The 27,212-nt window shown below is 41.5% G+C and overlaps 1 protein-coding gene and 1 long non-coding RNA gene across 14 annotated transcripts in view; both read left to right on the plus strand.

Annotated features, from left to right (window-relative positions):
• LOC105487840 (PPARG coactivator 1 alpha) overlaps positions 1–27,212 on the plus strand; it is a 716,435-nt gene that overhangs the window by 226,504 nt on the left and 462,719 nt on the right. The gene's annotated exons all lie outside the window — the stretch shown is intronic.
• The window catches only part of LOC105487841 (uncharacterized), an 80,450-nt gene continuing 70,473 nt past the window's right edge, over positions 17,236–27,212 (plus strand). Inside the window, exon 1 of the long non-coding RNA XR_011621424.1 lies at positions 17,236–21,380. This is a non-coding gene — a long non-coding RNA (uncharacterized lncRNA). The remainder of the gene's footprint in view (positions 21,381–27,212) is intronic.

Genomic DNA, 27,212 nt, shown 5'->3' on the forward strand with positions numbered 1-27,212 from the left:
TTAACATCAAGGCTATTGAGACTTTAAGAATTGTTTAGGGGGTGAAGATTACATACCTGGTCATGGTTGGCTATGGGACAGATAGATCAGTAGAGGGAGAAGACACCCCAGGATAAATGCCATGTGAACACTGAGGATGGAGCCACAAACTTTGCTACTGAGGTCACAGCAGACTTTATGGAGATGGTGACATCTGAGTCCCTATGAAGTAAGGGAGGGCATCTTCCAAGCCAACCAGTGAGAGAAGGTGTTCCAGGTAGGAAAACTGCAGCTACAGAGATAAGCAGACCTGAAGACTCATAGGAATATTCCAGAACACATTAAGTTATCTGTCATGGGCTAGAGCACAGGGTGAGTGCTGGGGAGTGGGCGTCAGGATGAGGCTGTGGCCAGCTGATCTAGAGCCCTGTAGACCACACCAAGTGTGTTGGGCTCTCTGCTGAAGGTGAGGTTCTGAAGGGAGCCTTGAGTGGGAAGAGTGAGGGCCTCAGGTGGAGTTTTAGACTGTCACTCGGCTGCTGTGTGGAGGTGGAAACTGGAGGCTGGAACATCCAGTGTAAGGTCATGTTGCAGTCAGCGTGAGGCGTAAAGAGATCTCTCATCAGGGAAGCAGTAGTGGGCTGGAGTTATTACAGAGGAGAGAATCAGTAGAACTTAGTGTTGGGTTCTAGCATGGCACAGCACTCTGATTATTGCCTCCCTAATAGCTGGAGAAATGCTGGCTAATGTTAACATGAATCTGTACAAAATGTGGCTTGGAAGAAAACTTGACAGTGGAGCAAAATGACAGGGATAAAATATTCAACCACGTACAGAAGCCACAATGAGTTTCTCCCATGTTATCTGCTCTTTTGGATTGTTCATGCACCTGTTCGTTTTCTTTGTCAAAAGCAGAGTATTATTTATAAAACACTGTTCCCCCCCAAACATCTGGATGTTTGGAGTTGCACAGAGAAAACATCTGGATTTAGGCCAGAAATTTTTGCTTATTCTTGCAGATGTTTGCTTGTTCTCGCAGGCGTCCCATTGATAAAACTGGTGGGTCTTCCTGAAGAGCCATCTCATAAAAATAGGTGCTAAACAATGCATGAGCCTGCAGATGCATTTTAAGGGGTATAAGAATGGAAAACCCCCGCATTAAGAGCCTATAAAGTAACAAAACACGTTATGAGTCCAAAGGGATTGAAAAGTTTTTCTGGTTGACCAATAAGGATGCAAAATAATATGTTTGTGCTTGCAAGGAGCATTTTTTGTTTTCAGATGAATATTTGCTTTGAACAACTGGGAGAAGGGGAGGCCAAGGGAGATTAAAATGTTAACCCTGTCTTCCAGCTGAGTTCAAGTCTATTGTTTAACTGTTTAACTTGGCTGCCAGAAAAGAGCTAAACACCCTGAAAGTTCAAGTTCATTCTTTCCTAAATAGCATAGCATTGTTTTTTTTTTTTTACAAAAGAATTTTCTAGGCTTTTTTTTTTTTTTTTTTTTTTTTGCTGTTTACTAAACTCTTGTGATATTTTGTAAAAGAATGATCCACAAGGAATTTGGGCAATTATTTAAATATAGAAAGTATACACAAACTTTAGAAAAGTAGAGCTACATTATAAAATCCAGGGCAGGAGAGACATGCTCAAAAGAATGGGCGAACTGTATTAGTAAACTGAGAGTGAACTGTCTTGACCATTCCTACAGCTGGAGGTGGGTTAGTTTGTTTTCTCCGTCTTCCTGCTACCCCTCAGCAGCAGAGAGAGTTTCTCTTGTCTCCTCAAATATTTTGAATCTTTGCATGAGAGGGAGGTGTGACTGTCTCAGGTCATGCCACCAATGATCTCAGAGTTCAGTGAGGCTGCCTGGATGAACTAGGGAGGCGCTCTTCTCCCTCCCTGACTCTAGGGTGTACCCAACTTAGACCCCGGCTCTGCTGAAAAGCTACTTACCCCTGCCAGATAGAGAACAGCCTTAGGGCCAAGGGTATATCTGACTAGCTACATTCCTCTGCTAGAACCACCTCCGTTTGAACTATTGTCAAGGCAAAATTGCTTTATATCCCAATTTTGATGATATTAGCAAATACATGTAATGGGAAATAAAATTAATCAGTTTGTGCTTGTGAAATTGCCTCCTGTTTACCTCAGCCTTGTAGCGATTTTTCCCCCTCCTACAGGGGTTATTTTAATTAACAGCGTGAATTTTTGGTAGTTTAATTTATTTTATGATTGTGTAAAAATACTCCTTTGTAAGGGTTTATATATAACTAGCCAGCTAATTAGCAGTAATATTTTAACAACAGCTGTAGAAGCAGGGAGTCCCATGAAACATGGCTTCTCCCTTCAGACTGCCAAGATATTTATTGGTGCCTTTTCTTATCAGCTCTGGCTGAAGGCAACAAAGGAGGGTAGTGTGAGCATCAGATAATTAAAAGAGAAGTAAGCATTCGAGTCCTCCTCTCACCTGACACCCAGAACTTCTTAAGGACTTCTGTGTCTCTACGCCTCTGATTTAAGACTCCATCTCTTTGGCTTCTAGTTCTTCCAAAGTCTATTATATACTCCTTGTGAGCCTTAATATAAGACATACCTTTCCAGAAAATTATGGGTAGTCTTTTAAGGGCATTAATTTAAACTAATAACAGTCGCCAGCATTTGTACTACACTTTCCATTTATGCAAAGCATGTTTAACATAGAGCAAAGTATTTAATTTACTTGAATTCAAGTGGAAAAACTGAGGAGAGGGCTGAGGTGTGTGAGGTGGGAGAGTGGGTGGGAGAGATCAGAGACACAGAGACATGGAGAGTCAGAGAGAGAGTAAGCTAGACAGACAGAAGGGACTCCTCTTTCTATAACCAACACAAACCCACCCGTTCCCTTCCGATCCCCCATCTTCTTCCTCACTTGGCATTTATTTTGCTGTGTTGGCATTGGGTTTGAGAGAGTTCACACTCATTGGCCATCCTGAGTGAAGATTCTAGTGTGCAAAGAAAAGTGGTTTATTTTTCATACCGTATATATATACATTTTTTTTTCTACCCCAAACAAGCCAACTACTTACTCTGGAGCTCAGCAAGAATTCTGCCTATGCACTATTTCCCCCTGACATGTGTAGATTTTAGATTCTACCTCCAGCATAAGTTTGTGATCCTCATTACCCTGCGAGAGTGGATATTCCCAGCCCTGTCTTATATCCCTAATCTCATTTTATAGATGGAGACACAAAGGGTTAGAAAAGTCAAATGACTTGTACAAGATCATGCAGGAAGTTAGTGGTAGAGAGGCTACTGGAACTACACCAGCCCTCAGATGCCTGTGCGTTTTTTTTTTTTTGTTTCCTTAAAGCATGCTTGGGAAGTTTCTCCTTATTTTCCAAGAGAGGGGAGTTCATTCTTTCCTGTGCGCCCACAGAGCTTTGCCTTGTTTATAGCCCACTTGCAGTTTCCTTGTCATGGTTTATTTGCATGCTTATTTCCTTCATGGACCATCAGCTCCCCAAGAGAGCAGACTTTCCTTGTGCCTGCCTAGCTTGGTACCTGATCCATAGTAGTTGCTCAATAAGTAACTATTGAATCTAATCTAAAAAATTAGATTAAGTTGAACCTGACTTGCTGGTGCAAGCTTCTGTATAGTAAAAAACCTAACTTTCTGATTCATTGCTTGATATCCAACTTCTTATACTAATAGTTGTGTCTAAAAATGCTGTGTGTGCTGTGGTAGCAAAGTGCCTGAAAGATAGCAATGGCTCAAATATTAACCATTATTATTTCCCCATCTTTAGTAAGTGTCTATAGGAAATACGATGTAAAAATTTCCAAAGAGTGTCTCATTTAGGAAAATATAGGGAATCAGTAATGAGATACACAGCGTGTGCATGTGGGTACACACCTACACGTAATCTCATACACTTAGCATGTGGATGTGGGTACACCCCCCTCCCCCCCCGCCACACGCACACAACCTTGGGTTGATAGGATTCACTTAACAGATCTTCTGGAGAAGTAAAATGCCCAAGGAGGTGAATAGGTAAAATGTTCTTGAGAAGCCTTCTTGTACATTTGATCACTCCAATGAGCAATAAAATAATTTACGTTTGTAGAGCATCATACATTTCACATACAGGAGTGCTGCAATGCTGTTGAGATCAGTGGCCGAATTTAATAGATGCTGTGTGTCCAGGACTTTAACATGGGGTGTCAGTATCTGACAGAGAGGAGGCTGAGTGATCTCATTTGGCTTTCAGCATAACTCCATGAGTGGCTACTGTTATTGTCTGTATTCGGCAAATAAGATACTCTAAGAAGTTAATGACCTTGATGCAAGTTCCCTAGCGAATCGGTGACAGGGCCAGGAGTCAACCCACCAAAGTCTATGCTTTATTTTGTTTATTGTAAAATAGCATCACTAACAATGCATTTACATGTTTGGATAGTTAATAACTAAGTATAAAGGCAGTTCACGGTAGTGCTGAGAGGATGATACTGTGTGTAGTGGTTAGAGATGAGGCTCTGGAATTGGTAAATTATAGAACTTGGCAGAGTGAAGCTCTGAGCCCAGGTTACAGAACCTTACCTCTAACCACTACACACAGTAGGCTCTATAACTTGGGCTCAAAACATGATTCTGCCACTTATTATCTGTGTGACTTTCATCAAGTTACCTAACCTCTCTGCGCATCTATTTCCTCATCCATGGGGAAGCTATATTAGCACCTATCTCATGACGTCTTGAGGATTATGGGAGATGATGCCATTGGCTGAGTGCTGGGCACATCACCAGGGCTCAATGATAGCTTCCTAAGTGGGTGGCAGGTCCTGACTTCTGTCGCTACGGCAGTGTGATCTTCCTGGGGCACCCTATCTTCATTTGAAAAATGACAGGCTGGAAGATGTGATCTATAAGGCCCCTTCCAACTGTAAAGTTATTGCCTCTAGCATAATTTTGCAGTGTCTTACGGGTAATGTGGGCCCCCCTCAGTATTTCTAAAACGTTTTCATTCTCTGTTGAAGAGAGAAAATAGTAACATGAAGTGGGCAGAGAGAGAGGAGAAAAGAAGAATTGTAAGAGCATCGGTAGGGGATGGATGAAGGACTAGGTATCAGATGACAAGTAGCTAAATTGGCCATTACGGGTATCGAACTCCATTTGGTGTGTAATAGTAGGTGAGCACTTGGCCATATGAAACTCATATCTGTATATCAGCTTTCCCCAAACACCGTCTCAATTAATGAGCATTGAATGAGGAATGGAGATTTGGTTGGGCAGAGATAACAGCAGAAAATATGAGAAATATACGTACAATACTGTAATTAAAGGAAAACCGCTGTGACTTACGGCCTCCATCTCAATTCCTTTTTTCATTCTTTTCCTGTCAAGCAGCATAAAGCAAGAACTCTTATAGAAAGTAGACAGAGGGAGCAACATTTCTTTAAAAATCTTAAAAAAAAAAATCCAATCTTGGAATTTCTTTTGATGGGGAAAAGATAAAGTGTTAGATAATTCTGAGATTCTCACTGCAAGAAAACAATAATCATATTTTGTATTTTATTATAATAATAGGTTCCTGGCTAAATGTACAAATCTAATAAAACCGTAGTACCAAGCTACAATGGACTTCATGAATTGGAAATGGAGTGAATTTAAATGTTTTTGGCACCTGCCACCCAATTCCCCAATAATAAGATCTATAATTTCCTGATAAGCACATGCAAAACTCTTGTGAATTTAGCTCCATAAAAGGGCCAAAGACTGTTTTCAGTGCGCATGTTAATTTCTTATTGGCCTTGCCAGTCCCGCTCCTTCATGTCTAACCTTTTTGCCGTTTAAATGCATTGAAAGTATTGAGATAGATTTTTGTAACTTTTAAAGGGATTTTTGAACATGTAATTGGCTGTACAAGACCAGAAAAATGGTGAGTCACCCTGGGCTTATTTAAGAGTGTTTCAAAAACACTGAGTGTCATTTGTACACATTTAAAGAACACTGTGTGTTTGCAGATGGGGCAGGAAATGTATGTGTTTGAAAGGCTCAAGGCCCAGCAGAAAAATACTGCTGCTTTGATGGCACTGTCTGACATGAAAGTTTAGTGCAGTTTTCTTTGGTGCAGGGTAGAGGTGTAACTGGAGGTTGATGTTGGCATGGCAAGTGCAGTGGAAGAGATGAAGTTTTATTTTTCTGCTCCAGCTCTTGGTACCGGTAAAGACCTCTAGACTAAAAGCAGATGCCTCACAGAGCCTCGCACACGGCATTTCCATGCACATCTTAAGGTACTGCACCAGGTCCTTGGAAGGCCTCGGTCTTCAAGATAAAGGGGGGTATCATTGCTGATGACAGATTTCAGGGTAAGTCCCATTTTATGACTACGTTAGTGCCAAGTCCACAAGAGAATACATGAAGAGGTCATCAGGAGTGTTTTCTGTCCTTAGATACAGCTTGCTCACTCCTCCCAAAGACCCACCCAGCTTCAGATGGGTGACTGCTGATAATATGAACCAGAAGTCTGAGAATTCTCATTATAAAGCTTCCGGATACATGCCAAAAGTTTCAAACCTGTTGGCTCACACGTAAGAAACCAATAGTAGGTATAACATGCCAATTTCGCTTTCCTCTTTCATTTAGTCGATATGCCATCCCACAGCAAGGATTTTATTCCTTTAGGCTCACAGAACCCTGGGATATTGATGGTAACTTAATTGCTAGTGGTGGGAGTTTGAGATTGTTAATCCACATAGTCACAGGATGAGGGAAACACACTTCTGAAAAACTTGCAGTTTCTCCACTGTGGGTCCCCCACCCCATAACACTTTCTGCTCTCCTTTTCTGCTTGGAAAAGGCAGTTCCGTTGAGCCGAGTCACCTCCTCTGATCACTTCCTTATCAGCTGTGGGTGAGTCTACCTTACCTTTGCCCCCAGTCTCATTTAATTAGATATAAGCCTACCTCAAAGTCAATTCATTCTGTTTCTTAACATTGACCGCCGTTTCTCTTTTGGCTAACTCCTTGCCTTTCCCTGTGATTGAAGCAGTGGAGGTTGATAATTCATTTTGTTCCGCCATTATTGATTTGGTGGCTCTGGTCCAAAATTTGAAATTTTCTCTCCAGGTTGTTCTTGCCCTTGGGTTTTACAAAGACATTGCATAAAATGAAGGGTGTAGGTCAGAAATGGAAACATCAGTGCTACTTTAGGGTATGAGGGTCCACTTTCAATTGTGAAAGAGGCTTATTGTTAATTACAGAGATTTCCAAGGGCATCAGACACTTCTCATGCGGTGGCTGGGAAAAATCCTCCTTACAAATGCTTTCTAAACTGAGAATGGATTTGAAAGACCATTGTCTGCCCCAGCTCAGAAATTATTCCCTCATAAAGGACTTGTGTAAAGGTTTTCAAGATACCTTTATGTGAAAGATAAACTATATTAAGGGACCAAGAGCTTCTGCTCACCCCATTTTTTACTGAGGGTTTCCTTTCTTGATTCTTATAAATGTCAGTTTCTTAAAGTCACCACCCCCCTAGGATTTAAGATTCTGAATCCGTAAGTGGATGCTTCTCTGACATTTTTTTCTTTAGATTCTGGGTACCTTGGTGGTTGTTAGGTGGCTAGTGGAGTTTTTTCTTGATGCATCATTACTAAAATAAGATTACTGATGTCCGCTTACCTTGCCTTAAACAATATTCCCAAAATGAGTATTTCAGAAGTGCCAAGAGCCAAAAACTTGTGGTGCGGAGTTCTTGCAGAAGCTAACATGTCTCCATTATTCCTCTAGAGTGTGATGTTTTATTTTCGTGCTGCAAATACTTGTAATAGAGGACTATCCTAAAAAGAAAGAACAGAACAGGAAAGAAAAAGCCGATCTTACTTTGTTTCATTTTGCCCAACTAGTATGACGAGCTGAGCCAGTGACCACTGGGGTGTCTTTGTTGGATTATGTGGAAGAGCAGTGGAAATGAACAGGATGCATTACTTTCCCAGGTTACTTTACTTCTACGTAAAGCGGGTCCTTTGAATTAGCGCATAACCACAGTAGTGTGTGTCTTACTTTTCTCCTCTGATTTTTTAAAAGACAAAGATAGAATCCATGACATTGTCTTATATTTTTAGAAAACTGGTAGTAGATGCCTTCCAGAGACACTTATTCTAATTGGAGCTAAATTCTTCCCTCTCTTCCTTCCCATCTAATTTGATATCATCGTTCTCTATAAATAAAACAAGCCTGTAATGCCAGTTTATCATTGGCTTAGAGATCAACACAGCATTGACCTCATGCCTGTAATGAACTCAGTTTTCTATGATCAAATAGTGAAACTATAACCGGAAAAAGTATTTTTTCCTGAAGCTAAATAGAAAACCCAAAGATGCAACCACCCTCTACGGACTTTTAAAATATTTCCCTTCTGTCAGTCACGTCTGTTATAAACAGGTAGTGTGAAGATCTTTATAAGCCTTGCTGGCTGTCAGCTACGAAAGTGTCCAGCCAAAATCAGGGAAAACTCTTACTGCGTTAAGTATGCTGGTTCGATGCAGCAGAATCCAAATCTGCCCATTGTGCTTTCATTTCAATAGGCCCTCTAGATTCTTAATTACAACACGGGCTAATTATGCAGTCAAAGTTCTAAACCGCACTGGATTTGCACAGCACGTCTCTCCTCCCTGGCATTATTGCATTGGTTTTCCCGACCCTGTCAGACTGAGATTTAAATCCTGAACCTGACATTCATTGTGTTCTGTGTATCAGCTTTTCCTGCCTTTCTGAATTACGTGCCCAATAAAGTTCTCATCTCTGTCATAGGTCAGGACTTGGTCTTTTATAAATTCTTAGGCTGGGACCATTTAAATTCTGTTTTTGATTTTATCCTGCCTCTTCGAATTATTTGCCTTGCAAGCGCTTTAACTTTTTGGTCTTTAGCCCTAACTTCTTAGGCTATTAATTTTTTTTTTTTTAACCTGCGTGACCATTGAAGCACATTTATAGAAACTCTCATTGACAGTGGGGTAGCTCCATTCTAGAGAAGGAAGAGAAATGTTTGGAAGGTTTTCAAATGGGAGTATTTGCTAGACCTTGTGTGTGCGTCTGTATATATGTGTGTGTGTGTGTATGTCCTCTCTGTGCAGGTAAATGAGGAACTCATCAGCCATTAGAGCCCCTTGAGTCTGGTGTGTGTAGAATGTTCTCTATTCAAAGCTTTTTCTCTGCCACTTATTTGGTGTTTGGTTGCCATTTCAATGGGACAGTGTCTTAGTTTCCTCTAAATCCATTTGATAGAGGGAGAAGGAGAAGAAGGAAGATGAGGAGAGAGAGAGAGAGAGAGAGAAAGAGAGAGCGAGAAAGATGGAGAGAGAACTCTTTAGTACAATGTGCATTTTGAATGGCTTATGTATGACACCTGAACAGACCAACATATCACATCGTATTACATCATATTTGCTTGGCTGTTGGGTGATTTGTAGAAATATTTTTATTTCTTTGTTTTACATTGTGGAGGAAATGATCAAATCTCATTTTATTTGCATATGCTTCTAAGTGAGACTTCTGAGGGTTGTTCTTACAAATTCCAAAGACACTGTGGAGATACATTTTTTTCCAGCCTTTCCTTAAGAAGAAAGGGGGCCCAAGGCAGGCAGTGCTGGGCCTCTGTGGTTCCAGGGTCCCTCTGCAGCCTTGGGCTCCTTGTGTGGACACTCTCAGTTGACTCCTCCTTGCCCTAGATTTCCCTCCATCCATCTCCTCATCACACTTACCTGTCTTTGACCCCTTTCCTTCGGATTTTGCTTTCTGCCAGCTAAATCAATAAACATATCCATGCAGATATGTTAGAAGCTGCTAATTAGCCAAAACGTTACTATTCTAAATAGAATTATTTGCATTTTAACATAATCCTAGGACAATGCCCTGATCCAAAAAGATAGTGCTTGTGGTGAGGATTTTGTGTGATCCTGTGGATATCTTCTAATCAGGCCGGGCTGAAACCTAGGTTCCGTGCACTAACATAAGAATGAAACTGACTCTACTAAGACAGTAGCAGCGTGTCTTTATAAATTTTTTAAAAAGTATATTTATGTATTGTGCATCCCTGTATTACTAGGTGGGCAGCTTATTGATCCCAGCAGCTGTTGAATTTTTATATGCCATTTACAATTGTTCCCGTGATATAGTGAAATATACAAGGCAAATTTGATCGGTGTTTCTTAAAAAGGTCAAGTACTTCTATATAACATTAGTCTGCAGGCATTCGGAGATGTCCCCTGCTAGTCCAAAGGGAGTTGGACAGGTATATGGAGCTAATAGAGTCACAAATTGGAGGCCGGCAAAGCGGTGACAGAGGAGTTTAAGCAAACCTTGCTCTGCATCACTAGTTAAAGGGACGTGAGATCTCTCGGAGAAGGGAACAATGTGATTTCGTGGGGTTACTTCCCTTGTACCGAGAATCAGGTGTGATTCTGTTCCAGGATTTTTTTTTTTTTTCAGTCCTTCCTGTCCCTTTCTCAGGAAGTAAAGAACGGAGTCTGATCATGATAGCTGCCTAATTCAGTCACGTCACATGCTGAACTGCCTGATAATTTCATTGTCGCACTGAAAGACAGATTGAGACATACTTCAAAAACGTGTTTCATGGTGACCTGAAAGGTTATGTATTTGAAGACGGCCACAGAAAAGTAGACAGTGTATATACCATTTTGTGTGAATTTGAAAAGTTTTTCTCTTAAATTGAAGGGAAAACGGAAAAAAACAATGACCAAATACCGGGCTATTTTCTTTGCTAGAATAGTTGTTACTTTTTTTGCCCTGGAAAATAAATAGGTTACTATCTAGGTCTTTGTGTTTCTCTACCTCAACTTTATTGTATGTCTTGTCAGTTTCACTCTGGCACTATTATATTTGACAAGAAAAGGACTGGATTTTGAGTTGGCAAAAAAGGAAGAAAAAAAAAAGCACAAGTCCCAAATATCCAACTAATGGTTAATGGCACCCCCATTCTTTGTGTTTCCTTATGGAAATACAGTTTCTTCCCGAGTGGATGTTTCTGATAGATACTGGACCTCCTCTACAAACTGCAGCTGGGCAGCTAATTCGGGAAGGATTATAATTGCCCTTCCGGAAACCTTTGTTGCCTGGGTAAAGTCCCAAAACATGAACTCCATCTCCTAAGATTTCTGGACTTGAGCCCTTTGGGATGAGTCACTCTGGGCCTTGAGGCAAATCTTCTGTACTGGAGACCCTTAGGAGAGAGACTGGACCAGACTAGAGAGTACCTTGCATCTGTTGGAAACACTGAATACCTGAGGGCTCTGAATGGGCTAGGGTTTTAAAGTAGCTACCCTGTTGTCACCAAATGAGTGAATGACTGAGCCCAGAGCTGAAGTTTTAAATCCAGAGGTTCCTGGTCCCAACTACCCTGTCTCTTCTGCTTCATTTTTGCAGCGTAGTCCATAACTGTAGAGAGGACTTGGGTTGTGGAGTTTCGGAACATGAGACCAGGGAGGTGGGCAGGGACTGAATCATAAAGAGCTGGGGTTTTGGGCAGTGGACTTTGATTTTTCTCTTGGAAGCACTGCTGAGCCCTTTTTTGATTTGGGTCATTCTCGATTTTTCTCTGTTCCTCTTTTACCATACCTGATGTGAGCTCTCAGATTATAAAGTTGTAATGACGCCATTCCTGATCAAACAATACAACATTTGCTGCTGCTGTTGCTGCTGCTGCTGCTGCTGCTGCTTCTGCTGCTGCTGCTGCTGCTTCTTCTTCTTCTTCTTCTTCTTCTTCTTCTTCTTCTTCTTCTTCTTCTTCTTCTTCTTCCTCCTTCTTCTTCTTCTTCCTCTTCCTCTTCCTCTTCCTCTTCTTTTTTAAATACATTCCGTGATCTGTCTGTTTCCCTGCTTCTCACCAGAGAGGTACAGCCCCTTGGTCAACAACTCGCAGTCGCCATTTTCTATATCATCCTTTGAAATCACTATTTGATATGTATAGTTGGCAGTTATCTTTGTCAAGCCTAACCACTTCTGTCTTAAGATAACAAGATGCAAGGAGCCCTGTTTGCTGTCTTCCACTTCTAGATCTTTCTTAACTTCTGCCTCAGTTCCTTTTCTCTTCACACTGCTCAGAGATGTTCCGGTCCTGGAACTCAGACTCCTGTTCCCAGATGCCTTCCTTTTGCTGTCCTTACAGTTTAAATTAGAGACCGTATCCCAGGACAAATGAAGGTGCCATATGGGGTGGTTCCCAGGGTTCCAGAGTAGGCTGTGTTCACTGCCCCATCAGGAACCAGCGTTTAGGTGAATCAACTGCATCTCTTGTGCTCTCTTCCCTTACCTTTAAAATGAAGCATCCATGTAAGATGGGAACTGAGTCCTGTAAAACCTGGCCTCAGATCTTTGTCCTATTCATGCCTTCCTCAGAAGGAAAATCTAGAGGATTAAGAATCGCTGAAGTTGGGGGCTTTGACTGTTTTGTGTTCAGTTCACAGGCAGGTTAGTGATTTAAAGATGATCCTTCTCATCCCAAAACATGTGCTAGCTAAATACCAGGGCTTGTTTATACACATGTAGTTATGCAAGAATGACTAAGGATGATCAAATTGGAGCGAGTTGCTAAGAGCAGCGCTGCAATCAATAGGATTGCAATGGTAATAACACCAGTCTAGTTAAAGAGATGTAAATTGCACTTCGTTTGAAAACGGGTTAGAATCACAATGGAGCAGGGTGGAATGAGGAGCTGGGCAGCCATAGAGCGGTAATGAGTTTTGATGCTGGCAGTGAGATTTTGGGATTTTGATCTGCATTTCCAAAAATGCCTTCAGCTACCACGTTGTCCCTTATAGAGAAATAGGAATCCGAGAGACCAGGAGGCATCCAATGAACAGAAAGCTTTCCCTGCCATCAACAAATCTTTTTTTTTTTTTTTGAGACACAGTTTTGCTCTTGTTGCCCAGGCTGGAGTGCAATGACACCATCTTGGCTCACTGCAATCTCTGCCTCCCAGGTTCAAGTGATTCTGCTGTCTCAGCCTTCCAAGTAGCTGGGATTACAGGCATGTGCCACTATACCCAGCTAATTATGTATTTTTTTTTTTTTTTTTTTTTTAGTAGAGACAGGGTTTCAACATATTGGTCAGACTGGTCTCGAACTCCTGACCTCAAGTGATCCACTCACCTCGACCTCCCAAAGTGTTGGGATTACAGGCATGAGCCACTGTGCCTGGCCAACAAATCTTTTAGAGAAAGATTTCTTTTGAGGGATATACCAGTGGGTCTCACCCAGGCTGAACGATAGAATTACCTGGAGAACTTTTAAAAGATCCATATAGGCTGGGTGTGGTGGCTCACGCCTATAATCCCAGCACTTTGGGAGGCCGAGGTGGGCAGATCACCTGAGGTCAGAAGTTCGAGACCAGCCTGGCCAACATGGTGAAATCTCGTCTCTATCAAAAATACAAAAATTAGCCGGGCGTGGCAGCATGTGCCTGTAGTCCCAGCTACTCAGGAGGCTGAGGCAGAAGAATCACTTGAACTTGGGAGGCAGAGGTTGCAGTGAGCCGAGATTGTGCCACTGCACTCCAGCCTGGGTGACAGAGCAAGACTTCGCCGTCTCGACAACAACAACAAAAAGGTCCAGATACCCAAGCTTCATCCATAATCAATTAAATCTGAATTTCTGGAAGTGGGGCCCAGTCCTCAGTATTTTTTAAAGCTTTTCAGGTTATTCCAATGTGCAGCCAAGGTTGAGAATCACTAGTTATAGACCTTGTGTCCCAAAGTATGGCAGTCACTTGGGGTGTTTGTAAAAGAAACAGTGACTGACTCAGAATCCCAGGGGTTGAAGCCTACATATCTGCATTTTAAACAGATTCCCCCATAACCCTGACAACAACTGGAGGAGGAAGATAAATCCACTGGCAAACAAAAAGACGGACTTTGGCCGATAAATATCGACTTTTGATAACAAGAACAATTTACAGCCTTAATTGGTTCACGATAATTCTTACTAATTGTAATGGGTATGTTTAGGCAGTATTAGATCAAAGACCATGTCTAATCCTCATTGTTGGGAGCTTCTGAGGGGTCCTATCTTTATTCCCTACCTAGGTTTTTTTTTTTTTTTCTTTGACTTTTATTTTGGATTCAGGGGGTACATGAGCCTGTTTGTTACCTGGGAATATTGCTTGATGCTGAGGTTTGGGATGATATGCATGATCCTGTCACCCATGTACCAAGCATAGTACCCAATAGTTAGTTTTTCAACCCTTGCCTCCCTTCTACCCTCCCTACCCTAGTAGTCCCCAGTGTCCACTGTTGCCACCTTTATGTCCATGAGGACTCAATGTTTAGCTCCCACTTATACGTGAGAAGATCTGGTATTTGGGTTTCTGTTCCTGTGTTAATTTGCGTAGGTAAGTGGCCTCCAGCTGCATCCATGTTGTTGCAAAGGACATATTTTCTTCCTTTTTTATGGCTGTGTAGTATTTTATGCCTGCCTGGGCTTTGAACAAATTGAGAAATAAGAGAGTCAAAATGGCAGCTAAAATGGCATCATCTTTATTTCTATGGGAGCTGATTCTAGGTTTGTCCGTGAGAAGCAAATAGCCCGTCACTATAACCAAGGATTAGGTCACTTTTTCCATCCAGTCATTGCAGGATGTTCCCCCATCCCACTGGTGCTTGCTGAAATCACAAGGAATGCCAGCTGCCTGAGAGTAGCTGGTACCCGAGATGAGGATGGAGCTGAGCTGAGCTACGCAGACTCAGTTGTTCTTCCCAAATTCAAACAAAAGAATCACTCCATTCCCCCACTGCAATTGGACGGGGAAAGACAGCTGTTTCCCAGGGAAATCTTTCCCCCATGGTAACTAAGACTAGGAAAAAGGTGTTCCTTGCAAGCACTAGGCAATCGTGTAAGTTACTTTTTGCCTCTCATCACCATTTTGTGCCCCAACAACTCCAGTGCCCAGTGCTCTTCTCTCATCAGTCTGCTCTCAGATTTTTCATTAATGTCTGATTTTCTCTCCCAGGTAATGAGGATGCTGGAATCCTAGGCCCAGGCTGGGGTTTGGAGGTCCAGAGCCTGAGCTGAGGTTGGAGGTGAGGGGATGCTGGGTGCTTGTCAGTCACCTGAGTAAATAATCCTCTGTATTAAGTACCTCCTGTCTAAAATACCTAGAATGATTTCTGTTTTTTATGTCTGTACCATGACTGGTAAACTTGGCATTTTAAAGTTATCATCTTTATTTTCTTAGTTATGTATTTGTTTATTTAATTTCTGACCACCTGCTCTCTGTTGATATCATCTTATTTAATATTTTCAACAACCCGGATTTCTTGGTGTTATTCTATATTCATTTTACAGATGAGTCCCCTAAGACATAGAGAGTGGAAGTCATTTGTCCAAGGCTATGTTGTAAGAAGTGATGAAGCCTGTAATCCTAGCACTTTGGGAGGCTGAGGTGGGCAGATTGCCTGAGCTCAGGGGTTCGAAACCAGCCTGGGCAACACAGTGCAACCTCGTTTCTACTAAAAATACGAAAACATTAGCCAGGCATGGCAGCGTGCGCCCATAGTCCCAGCTACTCAGGAAGCTGAGGCAGGAGAATTGCTTGAACCTGGGAGGCAGAGGTTGCAGTGAGCTGAGATCGCATCACTACACTCCACCCTGGAAAACAGAGCGAGACTCTGTATCCAAAAAAAAAAAGAAATGTTAGAACAAAGAATTCAAACCCAGCTTTGGTTGAATGCAAAGTATGTGGTTTTCCTCATTGTTTCTTGTTCCACTACTCTGCACAAAACAGAGAACCAAGATAGCGGTTTTTCTCTTTTAGCTAAAGATCCCATAAGAAGTTCCACTTGGAGGGGGTGTGGGAGAGTGACCGAGCTCATCTGTTTCCTGCTCACATCTCTCAACTCCTGCCCTTGTGCATTTCACTATGTATAAACATCACACGATCATAGACCTCAGAGCTGGAAGGGGTTGAGCCAGATCATCTGGCTGGGCATCCTGCCTTCTGGAAGGCAATCGCTAATTATCTTCATTTTTCCAAATGAGACAGCCTAGCGCTGACAGGGTGTGTGACTTGCCCAAGATGACACAGCCAGTAAGTGGTAAGGCAAGCCCCAGGACTTTTGGGTTACCTTAGCTCCTCCAGCTTTGCTGTGGAAACGCAGAACCAAAGAAATAAACCCAAAAGGAAAGGCTGCAAGATAGCTTTTCTGGGATTATTCCAGAGGAGCTAATTCTTCGCTTTAAATCAGCCTTGGTACCTAACTGCAGGCAAGAGCAGACAAGAGAAAGCTGCTGACTGGGGAATTCGCCACCTCGTTTTCCGCCTTCCCTCTCTTCATGTCTCCCTAATCCTCCTTATTAATGGTGAACAGCCTTTCCCCAGCCTGCCTAAGTCAGGAGTGCAGAGGAAAGACCTGAGAACAATTCTTATTCCACGGTGAACAGCTATTAAAGAGGATGCAGGCTGGGTTGGCAGTGTATGATGCAGAAGGCTGGGTGCCTCTGAGCTGTGACCAGATTTCCAATTTCCTGTGATCCCACAGCCCGGCCGGAATGAACACATTTCAGACAAACATGAGCACATTTAAGACAAATGTACAGGAAATCATCATGTCACTGGTATTTAGTGTCAGGCGGCGGCAGAGTCAGACACATGTTCTTAGTTTAGCAGAATGGCAAAAGGGGAAATGGTAGATGGGAGGGTTACCTGACAATGTGAGCACTTGGAAGCGGCTCTCACCTCGCCTCCCTGTCATCCTTTCCCCTGTTTTGTAGGCGATTTCTTCCTCTTTGTCCCTCTCTCTTTTATTTTATTATTAGTATTATTGTTTAATCTTGCTGACTCCCTCCTTTCATTTGGTCCCATTCTCAGTTTTAATTTCTCATTTTTCTGTCCTTTGATCATTTGTACAGATGTTCATTCCACCTAAGCTCCAGTCAACAGGACAACTCCGCTTGAATATCTTGTCATTTCACAAACTTACGATGTCCCCACGGGCGACTCTTGATTTTCTCCATCTAAACCTACTCCTCCCACAGCCTTTCCCATCTCAGCACCTAGAAGCTCCATTTTCCATTTGTTCAGACCTCCAAAGCTTGGGGTCACCCTGGACCCCACTCTTTCTAGCACATACCATACACAATCCATTTGTAAATCTCATGGGATCCAGCTTTAAAACACCCCCGGGACTGGGATCTAGTCACTCTTTTTTTTTTTTTTTTTTTTTTTTTTTTTTTTTTTGAGACAGAATCTCACTCTGTCACCCAGGTTGGAGTGCAGTGGTGCTATCTCAGCTCACTGCAAGCTCTGCCTCCTGGGTTCACGCCATTCTCCTGTCTCAGCCTCCCAAGTAGCTGGGACTACAGGCGCCCGCCACCAAGCCCGGCTAATTTTTTGTGTTTTTAGTAGAGACAGGGTTTCACCGTGTTAGCCAGGATGGTCTCGATCTCCTGACCTCGTGATCCGCCTGCCTCGGCCTCTCGAAGTGCTGGGATTACAAGTGTGAACCACCGCACCTGGCCCTAGACACTCTTTAGTGTATTTCAATTATTGCTCTGATCCAAGCTTGTTAGCTAGGTTATTAAAACAGGCTTCAAAGTGACCTCACTGATTCTTTCCTTTCTCCTGTGGACTATTCTCAACCTAGCAGCAGGCTCTGTTAAAACTAGTTCCATCATTCCCCTCTTCAGCTCAAGACCTTTCAGGGGCTCCCCATGTCACTCAGGGTAAAAGTTGTGATCTTCAAATTGTCTCTGAAGCTCAAGTCTCTCCCGCTGTGTGCTTATCTCTGCTGCATTCACACTGGGCTCCTTGCTGATCTTTGAACATGCGTGATGTGCTTCTACCCCAGGACCTTTGCACTTGCTGTTTTTGCCCCCTTCCTTAGATATCCATGTGACTTGCTCTTGTAGTTTCCTCAAGTCTTTTCACAAACATCACCTTTTCAGTGAGGTCTTTCCTGAGCATGCAATTTAAAGCTGCAGGCTTCTCTCTTACCCCCAAATACTCTCATCTCCCTAAATTCTTGCACTTCTCCATGGCAGGCATCATTATCTCATGTTTTGTTTGTTTTCTTTATTTGCTTATTACGATCAGTCATCTCCACCTCCCCTTTCCACTTTGCCTCCATTTGCAACACAATGTAAGCTCCTTGAGGCCATGGAGTTTTGTCTGTTTTCTTCAATGCTTTCTTTACCTTGTCTAGATGATTGCCTGCCATATAACAGATGCTCAGTAAATATTTTCAGAATGAGTGAATGAGTAAGTGTTTAAAAGAATGACAGCACACGCCAGACCAGGTATTGTGTTAGCATTTAGGCATCGCTAAGTCATTCTGTCATTTATTCCTTTAACAAAAACCTCTATGATGTGTCTTTGAGGATGTTCTAGTACACCCTGTCTTTTGTTTCTCATTAAGCGTTTTCTCCTTTCAGAGCTCTCTTTATTTCCCATCTCCTCAGCAACCTACTGACCGCTTTCCCATTTTTGAGTACCTGTCCTATTCTTCATGTCTTATCTCCATTCTCCCTCTTTCTATGGATCCCAATTCTCTTTTGGTCCAATGTGACAGTAGGTGTGCAGTCTGCATGGGTTCCATAATCGATCTGAGGGATTTGGTTCGGTTTTGGGCTTCCTCCCAACCCACTGCAGCCCCCAGGGTGTGAAGACAGGGCTACTGCACGCAGTAATGACGCTGTCGTGCCCCTTCCCATCAATGCCCCTACTCAGCTCTTACTGGAATGTAAGACGGTGATAAGAATTAAACTCTTGAGTTTTTGACTTATCATCAATAAGAACATTTAGCTGACTTTTGACGTCCATTTTATTTATAGGAGTTGAGTCTCAGAGAAGGAATATTTCTTTCTTTCTTAAAAAAGGGAAAACTGTTAACACATGTGTAGTATCCTAGTAACATTTGTGGAATGCTAAGTGAAAGAAAGAGAAAACTTACTTGTAAGTCAAACTGAATTTGTCTATATTGTCCTTTCTTCTTTAGCCCTAAATTATATACAATTTAATGTGGTTGTAATCTATATTTTCATGTTTCTGTATGACTTCCATAGTTACTATTTTTAATGATGGCATACTATTGCATTTTCTTGATCATAAGATGCCACTGATTTTAAGATGCATCATTGCTTTCATAACAGCTTTTCAAAGAAGAAAAGAAATATCACCACTTTACATGTATACACTGAAAACAAGATGTAGTTTAACTTCAGAAATGTTAAAAATTATCCAAAAAAGGGCCAGGTGCAGTGGCTCATGCCTGTAATCTCAGCACCTTGGGAGGCCCAGGCAAGCAGATCATTTGAGGTCAGGAATTCAAGACCAGCCTGGCCAACGTGGTGAAACCTCATCTCTACTAAAAATACAAAAATTAGCCGGGTGTGATTGCGGGTGCCTGTAATCCCAGCTACTCGGGAGGCTGAGGCACAAGAATTGCTTGCACGCGGGAGGCGGAGGTTGCAGTTGGCTGAGATCGAACCACTGCCCTCCAGCCTGGGCCACAGAGTGAGACTCCATCTCAGGAAAAAAAAAAAAAAAAAAAAAAAAAAAGAATCCAAAAAAGTACCATAAAATTGAGAAAATAAAGCAATTTATAATATGTATATTTCATTCTTTACTTTTACTACAAAAACCCTGCTGTCTTTGTGCCTATAGCTTTCATCTTTTGAATAGTTTTTAAATATAAATTTATAGGAGTAAATTTTATAATTTTTAAAAGCGTACTGTCATGATGTTTTCCAAAAGGGTCAAAACATTTTACACTGTTACCCAAAATATATGCTTGAGTATATGTGCCTAGTTGCAACTCTGCCAGCTTTAGGTATAATTTTTTGCTTAGTTTTGTTTTTTCTTTTTTGCTAATTTTTATGTATGAGGATGGTTTATATTTGCATTATTTTGATTATTTGAGAGGTGGCATAAGATGCATTAGTAGCAAGTTTAGTATTGTGCTTAACTTCCACTAAAAGGTGTTATTATTGACAAAGTAGTATAAGACTAACTTATTTAAATGACAAAGACAGGAGTTTGTTCTTCAAAGTTCTAGCCTTTGGCTGAGGTGAAGGAGGAGATTCAATTAATAGAATTATTGAAAAAGAAAATCAATTTTTGTTTCTGAGAACAAATTTAATTAGACTTTTGCCATTTCCCCAGGACCTTTAAAAGAAGGTGCTACAGTGTAACCTTGGACTTTTCAAGAATTTCTGTTAGGGAGTTGGATGCTGCTTATAGAATATGGAAGGAGGGGTTCAGTGTAATCACTTTAAATTTTTGTAACAGTGGCAACAGACATTTGTATGTGGCGTTGGCCATTTGCTGGACAAAATTGCAATCCCTTTGTATACATCAGCTCATCAAATTCTCACAATAACTCTATGAGATAAGTATTATTATTATTCCCATCGATGGAAGAGGAAATCAAGGCACAGAAAAGTTGATTGTATTTAGTGGGTTAAAAAGCTGGGATATCAAGAGATGCAGCCTGGCTTTGAGCCTGTTTTCTTAACTACCTCAAGGTACTGTCTCTTACAAGCGTAATGCACCGCAGTGTGGACAGAAGGTTGATGAAGAGTCCTGGAGGACTTTCTACTCTATGCTAATGAGCTTCACTCTCCGCCTCTAGGATGGGAGGATGAGATTTATTCTCTTGACAACTGAAAGCACATTTTTTAGCCTCCTCTGCTTTTTGACTCAAGTCCAGAGTCAAACATCATGATGATATCTTTTGCCCTTGGAGATGGTCCCTGAATTATACGCTTCTCTTGTACTCTTTACCTTCCCCTCCGTGTGTTATCAATGGATATCTCTCAGTGAGGCAGATGTTCCAAACACTGGGACTTGCTAAAATTAACATTCCAAATGCTCTAGTATCTGGGATGTTTCTAGAACATTTTTATTCTCCTGCAGAAAGAATTGTGAACTTTGAGTGAAGAAAGGTCTTACTGTTATTGGAACAAACCAAATCATTTTAAGTAGCTAATTTAAGCACAACAAGCCCATTCATTGCCAAGCTTTTGAAAATTTTACTTTATTTTTTGAGTGAGGGTCTGCTCTGTCACCCAGGCTGAAGTATGGTGGTGTGATCATAGCTCACGGCAATCTTGAACTCCTGGCCTCAAGTGGTCCTCCTGCCTCGGCCTCCCAAAGTGCTAGGATTACAGACCTGAGTCACTGCACTCAGCGAAAACTTACCATTTTATACATTTCCTCTGTACTATGATGCATATGCAAGTATCTCCACTATGTTTGGTGGTAAAGATTAGTAATACATTTTATTTATATGAAATTTTATTTTTGTTTGGGAGTTAATTCAGCCGAATATTAAGAGCAGAAAGACATGGATAAAAACCAAGTTCTGCCATCTCTCATTCTGTGACCTTGGACAAGTTGTCTAATTTCCTCAGGTATGAAATGAATACCATCGTATGTCTTAGGTTTGCCATAAAGATTAAATAAAGTGAACAAGTTAATGCTTATAAAATGCATAGACAGCACATGATACCTGGTAAGTGTTCAATAAATTGGCTAATACTAATATATATGTAATAAAATATAATAAAAATTTAAGGAATGTCCAAACTCAGAACTCTTTGGAAGGAAACATTATATATCTTTTTCTCATTTCTCTTTCCCTAAATCTGTGGCTCCCAGTCTCATTCTCTGTTCAATTTTGTTATTCCCTCTCTTCTAAAAGTTTCCTCTAAAAAGTAGAAGGAATTAAGATGTATTTTGTCTGTAAAAATTTTGAAAAATAATGTTACAGTTTCTTTTGTGAGTATTGGAGACATCCTCACTTTTTTTCCCCTACCATCTTGTTATGGGATGAGTGGGTGAGTATTTGCCATTTCTTTTAGTAGTTCCTAGAGTTGTGCAAAGGAATTGTAAAACAAATGGACCTATTTCTTTCCTTTTTCTTTTTTTAGATTCAAGAGGTACATGTGAAGGTTTGTTAATTGGGTATATTGTATAATGCTGAGCTTTGGGTTTCTAATGATCCAGTGGCTGAAATAGTAAACATAGTACCCAATACGTAGTTTTTCAACCTTTGTCTCCCTCCCTCTCCCCTTTGGAATCTCTAGTGTTTATTGTTCTCATCTTTCTGTCATTATGCACCCAATGTTTAGCTCCCACTTACAAGTGAGAACATGCAGTATTTCATTTTTTGTTCTTGCATTAATTTGCTTAGGATAATGGCTCCCAGCTGTATCCATGTTGCTGCAAAGGACATGATTTCATTCTTTTTTATGGCTGTGTGGTATTCCATGGTGTATACGTACCACATTTTCTTTATCCAGTGCACCATTGATGGGTGCCTGGGTTGATTTCATGTCTTTGCTATTGTGAATAGTGCTGCATAAACATGTGAGTGTAGGTGTCTTTTTGGTAGAAGGATTTATTTTCCTTTGACTATGTCCCAGTAATGGGATTGCTGGGTCAAATGGCAATTCTATTTTTATTTCTTTGAGAAATCTACAAACTGCTTTCTACAGTGTCTGAACTAATTTGTATTTCCACCAACAGTGTATAAGCATTCCTTTTCTGTGCAACCTCGCCAACATGTGTTATTTTCTGGCTTTTTAATAATAGCCATTCTGACTGGTGTGAGATGGTATCTCACTGAGGTTTTGATTTACATCTCTCTGATGATTAGTGATATCGAGCATTTTTTTTCATATGTTTGTTGGCCGCTTGTATGTCTTCTTTTGAGATGTGCCTGCTCATCTCCTTTGTTCCCCTTTTTAATGGGGTTCTTTTTTCTTGTTGATTTAAGTTCCTTATAGATTATGGATATTAGTCCTCAAAATGAATTGACTTATTTCTAAGGAGAGAAATCCTCAAACTTTATATCTAAAATTTGTCTAAAGAAAGAAATTACTTCTCTTTACTGATGGGACTCTGTGACTAGGCATTATCAGCAGGAAGAACCCCCTCCATGGGGCCTCTCAACAGGAGGGATGGGCAGGTGGAGGTGTGAGCTCAGAATGTGGAAGTGGCCTTCGTTTTGGCTCATGTCTGTATGGCCTCCAGTACCAGGTCTGAGGTGTCACACACTGATCATCAAATATCCAAACATCATATTTATGACTAGTCCCAGAAGCATTCGTGTTTGGAGGAGGGGAGGAGGGGCCTCTGGAGTCCAGCCAGTGGCTGTAGGTATTTAGTGAAGATAGGTAAGAGTTCAGAGAATAATGGAGACAACTCTTTGATTGATCGATTGTTAACTGAGCAGGACCCCTCCCCTGAGACTTTATCTTGATGGTGGCTCACATGGGGTAGAGGCGTTGACGCAGGCAGTGACAGAAAAATGACTCCTTCACTGAAGAATTCAGGGCAAGCTAGAGCCCAGTATGACGGAGCAGATAACCTGGTTGCTGTTTATGAGATTCGGCCTGGGAATGTAGCAATCCCAGTCTGCAGGCATTGATCTGACAGCTGCTCTCAGCCTTGGAGAGAGATTCAGGGACGGTTGCTGCCAGATAACAAGAGTTCAAAGCACGCTGCTGGCCCAGGTGTGACCACCCCCGGTGGTGTGCTGGCATTTGCAGAAAGGCAGAGCGGGCTTCCTGGCACTTTTGCCAAGGGTTGTGGGGCCATAAAACATCTCCAAGAGGTTTGGCTGGATACCAGTTACCCTGTGTGCTCACCTTTCTGCCACCACTACTTCAGAAGCAGCTGAAAATTTGGAATCCTAAGGGGGAAAATAAGCCCCTCTTTCTTGTCCCACACAAATAGCACTACAATTGTTTTAATTTGAAGAAGTTTATGTGGTCCCCACCTTGTACTTGGTGATTGTACTGGAAGAGGACTGACCTTATGAATGTGCATCTCAGGCAAAGCAGAATCAAGAACATTGGGGCATGAATCTCAAAGGGACATGGAAATGTCACTGGAGATGAAAGAAAAGCAATATAGAATCACTCTATTCAGGAAAAAGACTAAATGTGGTTATCTTCTCCATGATTGCTGCCTGGGCGCTGATCATCTCAAGAGGCACATTGAGCAACAGTGGCTGTTTCCTAAACCACCTCCTGAAGAGGAGGGATGCTGGTAACCAGTTTGCTGAGTAGGCAATGGAAGGCTGGGCCAGAGCTGAATTGCTGGGAACATTCTAGAAAAGATTGAATAATGTTTCTTTCTGCATCCTTCCTATCTGAAACTCTCAGCCCCTATTTTAAATAAATGTTTAAGCAATATTTGAATGGCTTTTTGAAAAGGTGAGAAATCGTTAGTCTGCACGGGGTATCCACAGCATGGGCCAGCCCTGTATTCTTGCTAGCATTTGCTGATAAGAGCTACTTCCTTCTTTGCTCGCTGACTGCCTTATCCACCTGCTAGTTTCTCTGTATCCTTCAAGATGTGAAGAAACTTGTGTGGATGATTTTGTCCAGGGCTTTTCAAATTCATTGTGGAATCTCTTTTTTTCCTGCAGCTATCATTACCATTTCATCTTTTGTGTACCAGACTTGGTAAAAGTCTTGCTTAGCTGTTTTATCTGGTGCTCCTTAATTCTCAGAGCAGATAGTGTATGTCATTTATTTATTCCTTTGACAAGCATTTATTGAACACTTGTTATATGCCATTGTTTCTTCGCACCCTAGTAATATTTTAGATTAAACAGGTCTCTGGGTAAATTCATCACCATTTTCCTATCCACACACAGGAAAACATGTTTGTCTTCATTTTCTAACTTTGTATGAATTGTGCCAGCATTCTCTCCCAGGCACTCAAGATTAAAGCCTTAGAATATTACAAGTACCTTCCTTTTTTGGAATATGTCATTTATTTTAACAGTTTTTAAAAACTTTCGTGATTTTTGTATAAATATTACACATTTCTTAAAAAAAGTTAGAAGAATGCACCTTAGCTAAAATGGGGGGAAAGTCACTGGCTATTTCAAATAAATTGCCACATTCCGATACTTCTACCTTTCCATGTTCTCTTTTCTTTTTATTATTATTTTTTCGAGATGGAGTCTCGCTCTATTGCCCAGCCTGGAATGCAGGGGCACAGTCTCGGCTCACTGCAACCTCTGCTGTCTGGGCTCAAGTGATTCTCCTGCCTCAGTGTCCTGGGTAGCTGGGACTACAGGTATGCACCACCACACAGGGCTAGGTTTTGTATTTTTAGGAGAGACAAAGTTTCACCACGTTGGCCAGGCTGATCTTAAACTCCTGACCTCAGGTGATCTGCCCGCCTCAGCCTCCCAAGGTGCTGGGATTACAGGCATGAACCTCCACACCTACCTTCCATGTTCTCTTATACGAGGCCCCTTCTCTTGTCCCCATGGTCACCATCCAACAGCCTCCATATCTTCATGCTCTTTTACCTGAACAACGGCAGTAGCCTCTAACTAGACACCTCCAATTTGCCACATTCTATTGTCTTTGGGGCCCACTTCTGTGAAGGTATGGAATGGTCTAAGAAGACCATATGACAAGAAGGAATCTTAGATTCCTACAATTGCTCAACCCATTGGTAATTCTGCCTTCACATCTCAGGTAGTTGAAGCAGGGCTACAATTCTTTAATCATCTTCATGATCTGTTGTTTCTTCAGAAGATGAATGTGGTACAAGCTAGCTGAAGTTCTGCTTGAGATCGCTGGGAGAAAATACCTAAGGGACAAATAAACTCTTCATGTCCTTAGCTCACATTTTATGCTTCTCCTTGCCTCAACTCATCACGTGCATGTATTCACACATTACTGTCATTCCAGAGTCTGCTGAAGGCTGCCCCAGGCTTTGTAAGTGAGATGCAGGCCCAGCATAGTGATGACCTACTATGTGTCAGGTGCTTTGAATGTGTTATCTCTTATGTTATCTTTATAACAGTGGTAGGTATATTACTTAGTTCCATTTTAGGATGAAGGCACAGAGAGCTTAAACAATGCACCTACGGTCACAGTTTCAAAACCAGCTCTTGAAGCTTGTTGAATACTCTCTTCTCAGGGAGAAGCTTGGTTGATCAGGAAATCTAAGGGGTGCTTACTAACTTCATTCCGTCTTGTGTAAGATTTTCTTTCTATCTGTTTTTTGGTATTAAGGTTTGTTTGTATATTCTGGAAACTGTTCCTTTAAATCCACTTCAAATATTTAAATAAGGAAGAGACTAGGGCCCTAGAGGGTTTCTGTTTTGTTTTGTTTTGTTTTGTTTTTTGACGCTATGTTTCATGGAAGAAATAATTTGGAAGAGAAAAACAAAAGCAAGAACAAAGACAAAAATTGAAGGGCAAAAAAAGTCTCAGTGGATTTTCCCAACTGTGAAATAACCTCATTATCTCCTCCTGAAGAAGAGCGGATTTTGAGTAAGTCAGCTCTGTGATACACCAGGTTTTAAGAAGTTAGCTGCAAAATGGGCCGAGTGTGGGGGCTTACGCCTGTAATCCCAGCACTTTAGGAGGCTGAGGTGGGCAGATCACTTGAGCCCAGGAGTTTGAGACCAGCTTGGCCAACATGGTGAAACCCCATCTCTACTAAAAATAAAAAAATGAGCTGGGTGTGGTGGTGCATGCCTGTAGTCCTAGCTACTTGGGAGGCTGAGGGACTAGGATTGCTTGAACCCAGGAGGCGAAGGTTGCAGTGAGCTGAGATGACACTATTGCACTCCAGCTTGGGCGACAGGGAGAGACTCTGTCTCAAAAAAAAAAAAAAAAAAAGGCTGCCAAATGGATGGGCCTTTGTTGTGAGGTTGTTCCAGACAGTGGGGAGGTCTGATCAGGCAGGCTGGATAAATAATACTTGTCTCAAATACACTTGGTGAAAATACCTACCTGGGAAGTTTATACACACATTTAAACAGCAGATGAAAAAAAGTCAAATGAGTCATTCTATCCCCGTAGCTCCATGCCCAGAACATTTATTTATCTCACTTTTTCTAGTCTGGAGTAGAGGTGAACTATAAGAACTAATAAGACGTAGTGTTTGCCCTCTCTATAGGAAAGCACATTCTCACAGCCACATCCCAAGGTATGACAAGCCAATCTGCTTAGTATAGTAAATGCTCAATAAATGTTTCTTGCTTTAATTCAGTGTGGATATCTCCCCACTACAGCTTTCTTGGCCATTCCTTCTGTACCTACAGAACAGAGGAAAACCATGAACGTTCATACGGTATTATTTCATTTTCTCTTTCAGTTTCTCTCTGTCAAACCTTTCTAAGTTTGATTTAAAATGTCTTCATTTCTGTCTTTATTTTCTTCTGTAATAAGTATTTCAAAGTTGCATGTAAACCCCTTTAA

Source organism: Macaca nemestrina, chromosome 3, assembly GCF_043159975.1.
Source record: "Macaca nemestrina isolate mMacNem1 chromosome 3, mMacNem.hap1, whole genome shotgun sequence".
NCBI classification, from domain to species: Eukaryota; Metazoa; Chordata; class Mammalia; order Primates; family Cercopithecidae; genus Macaca; species Macaca nemestrina.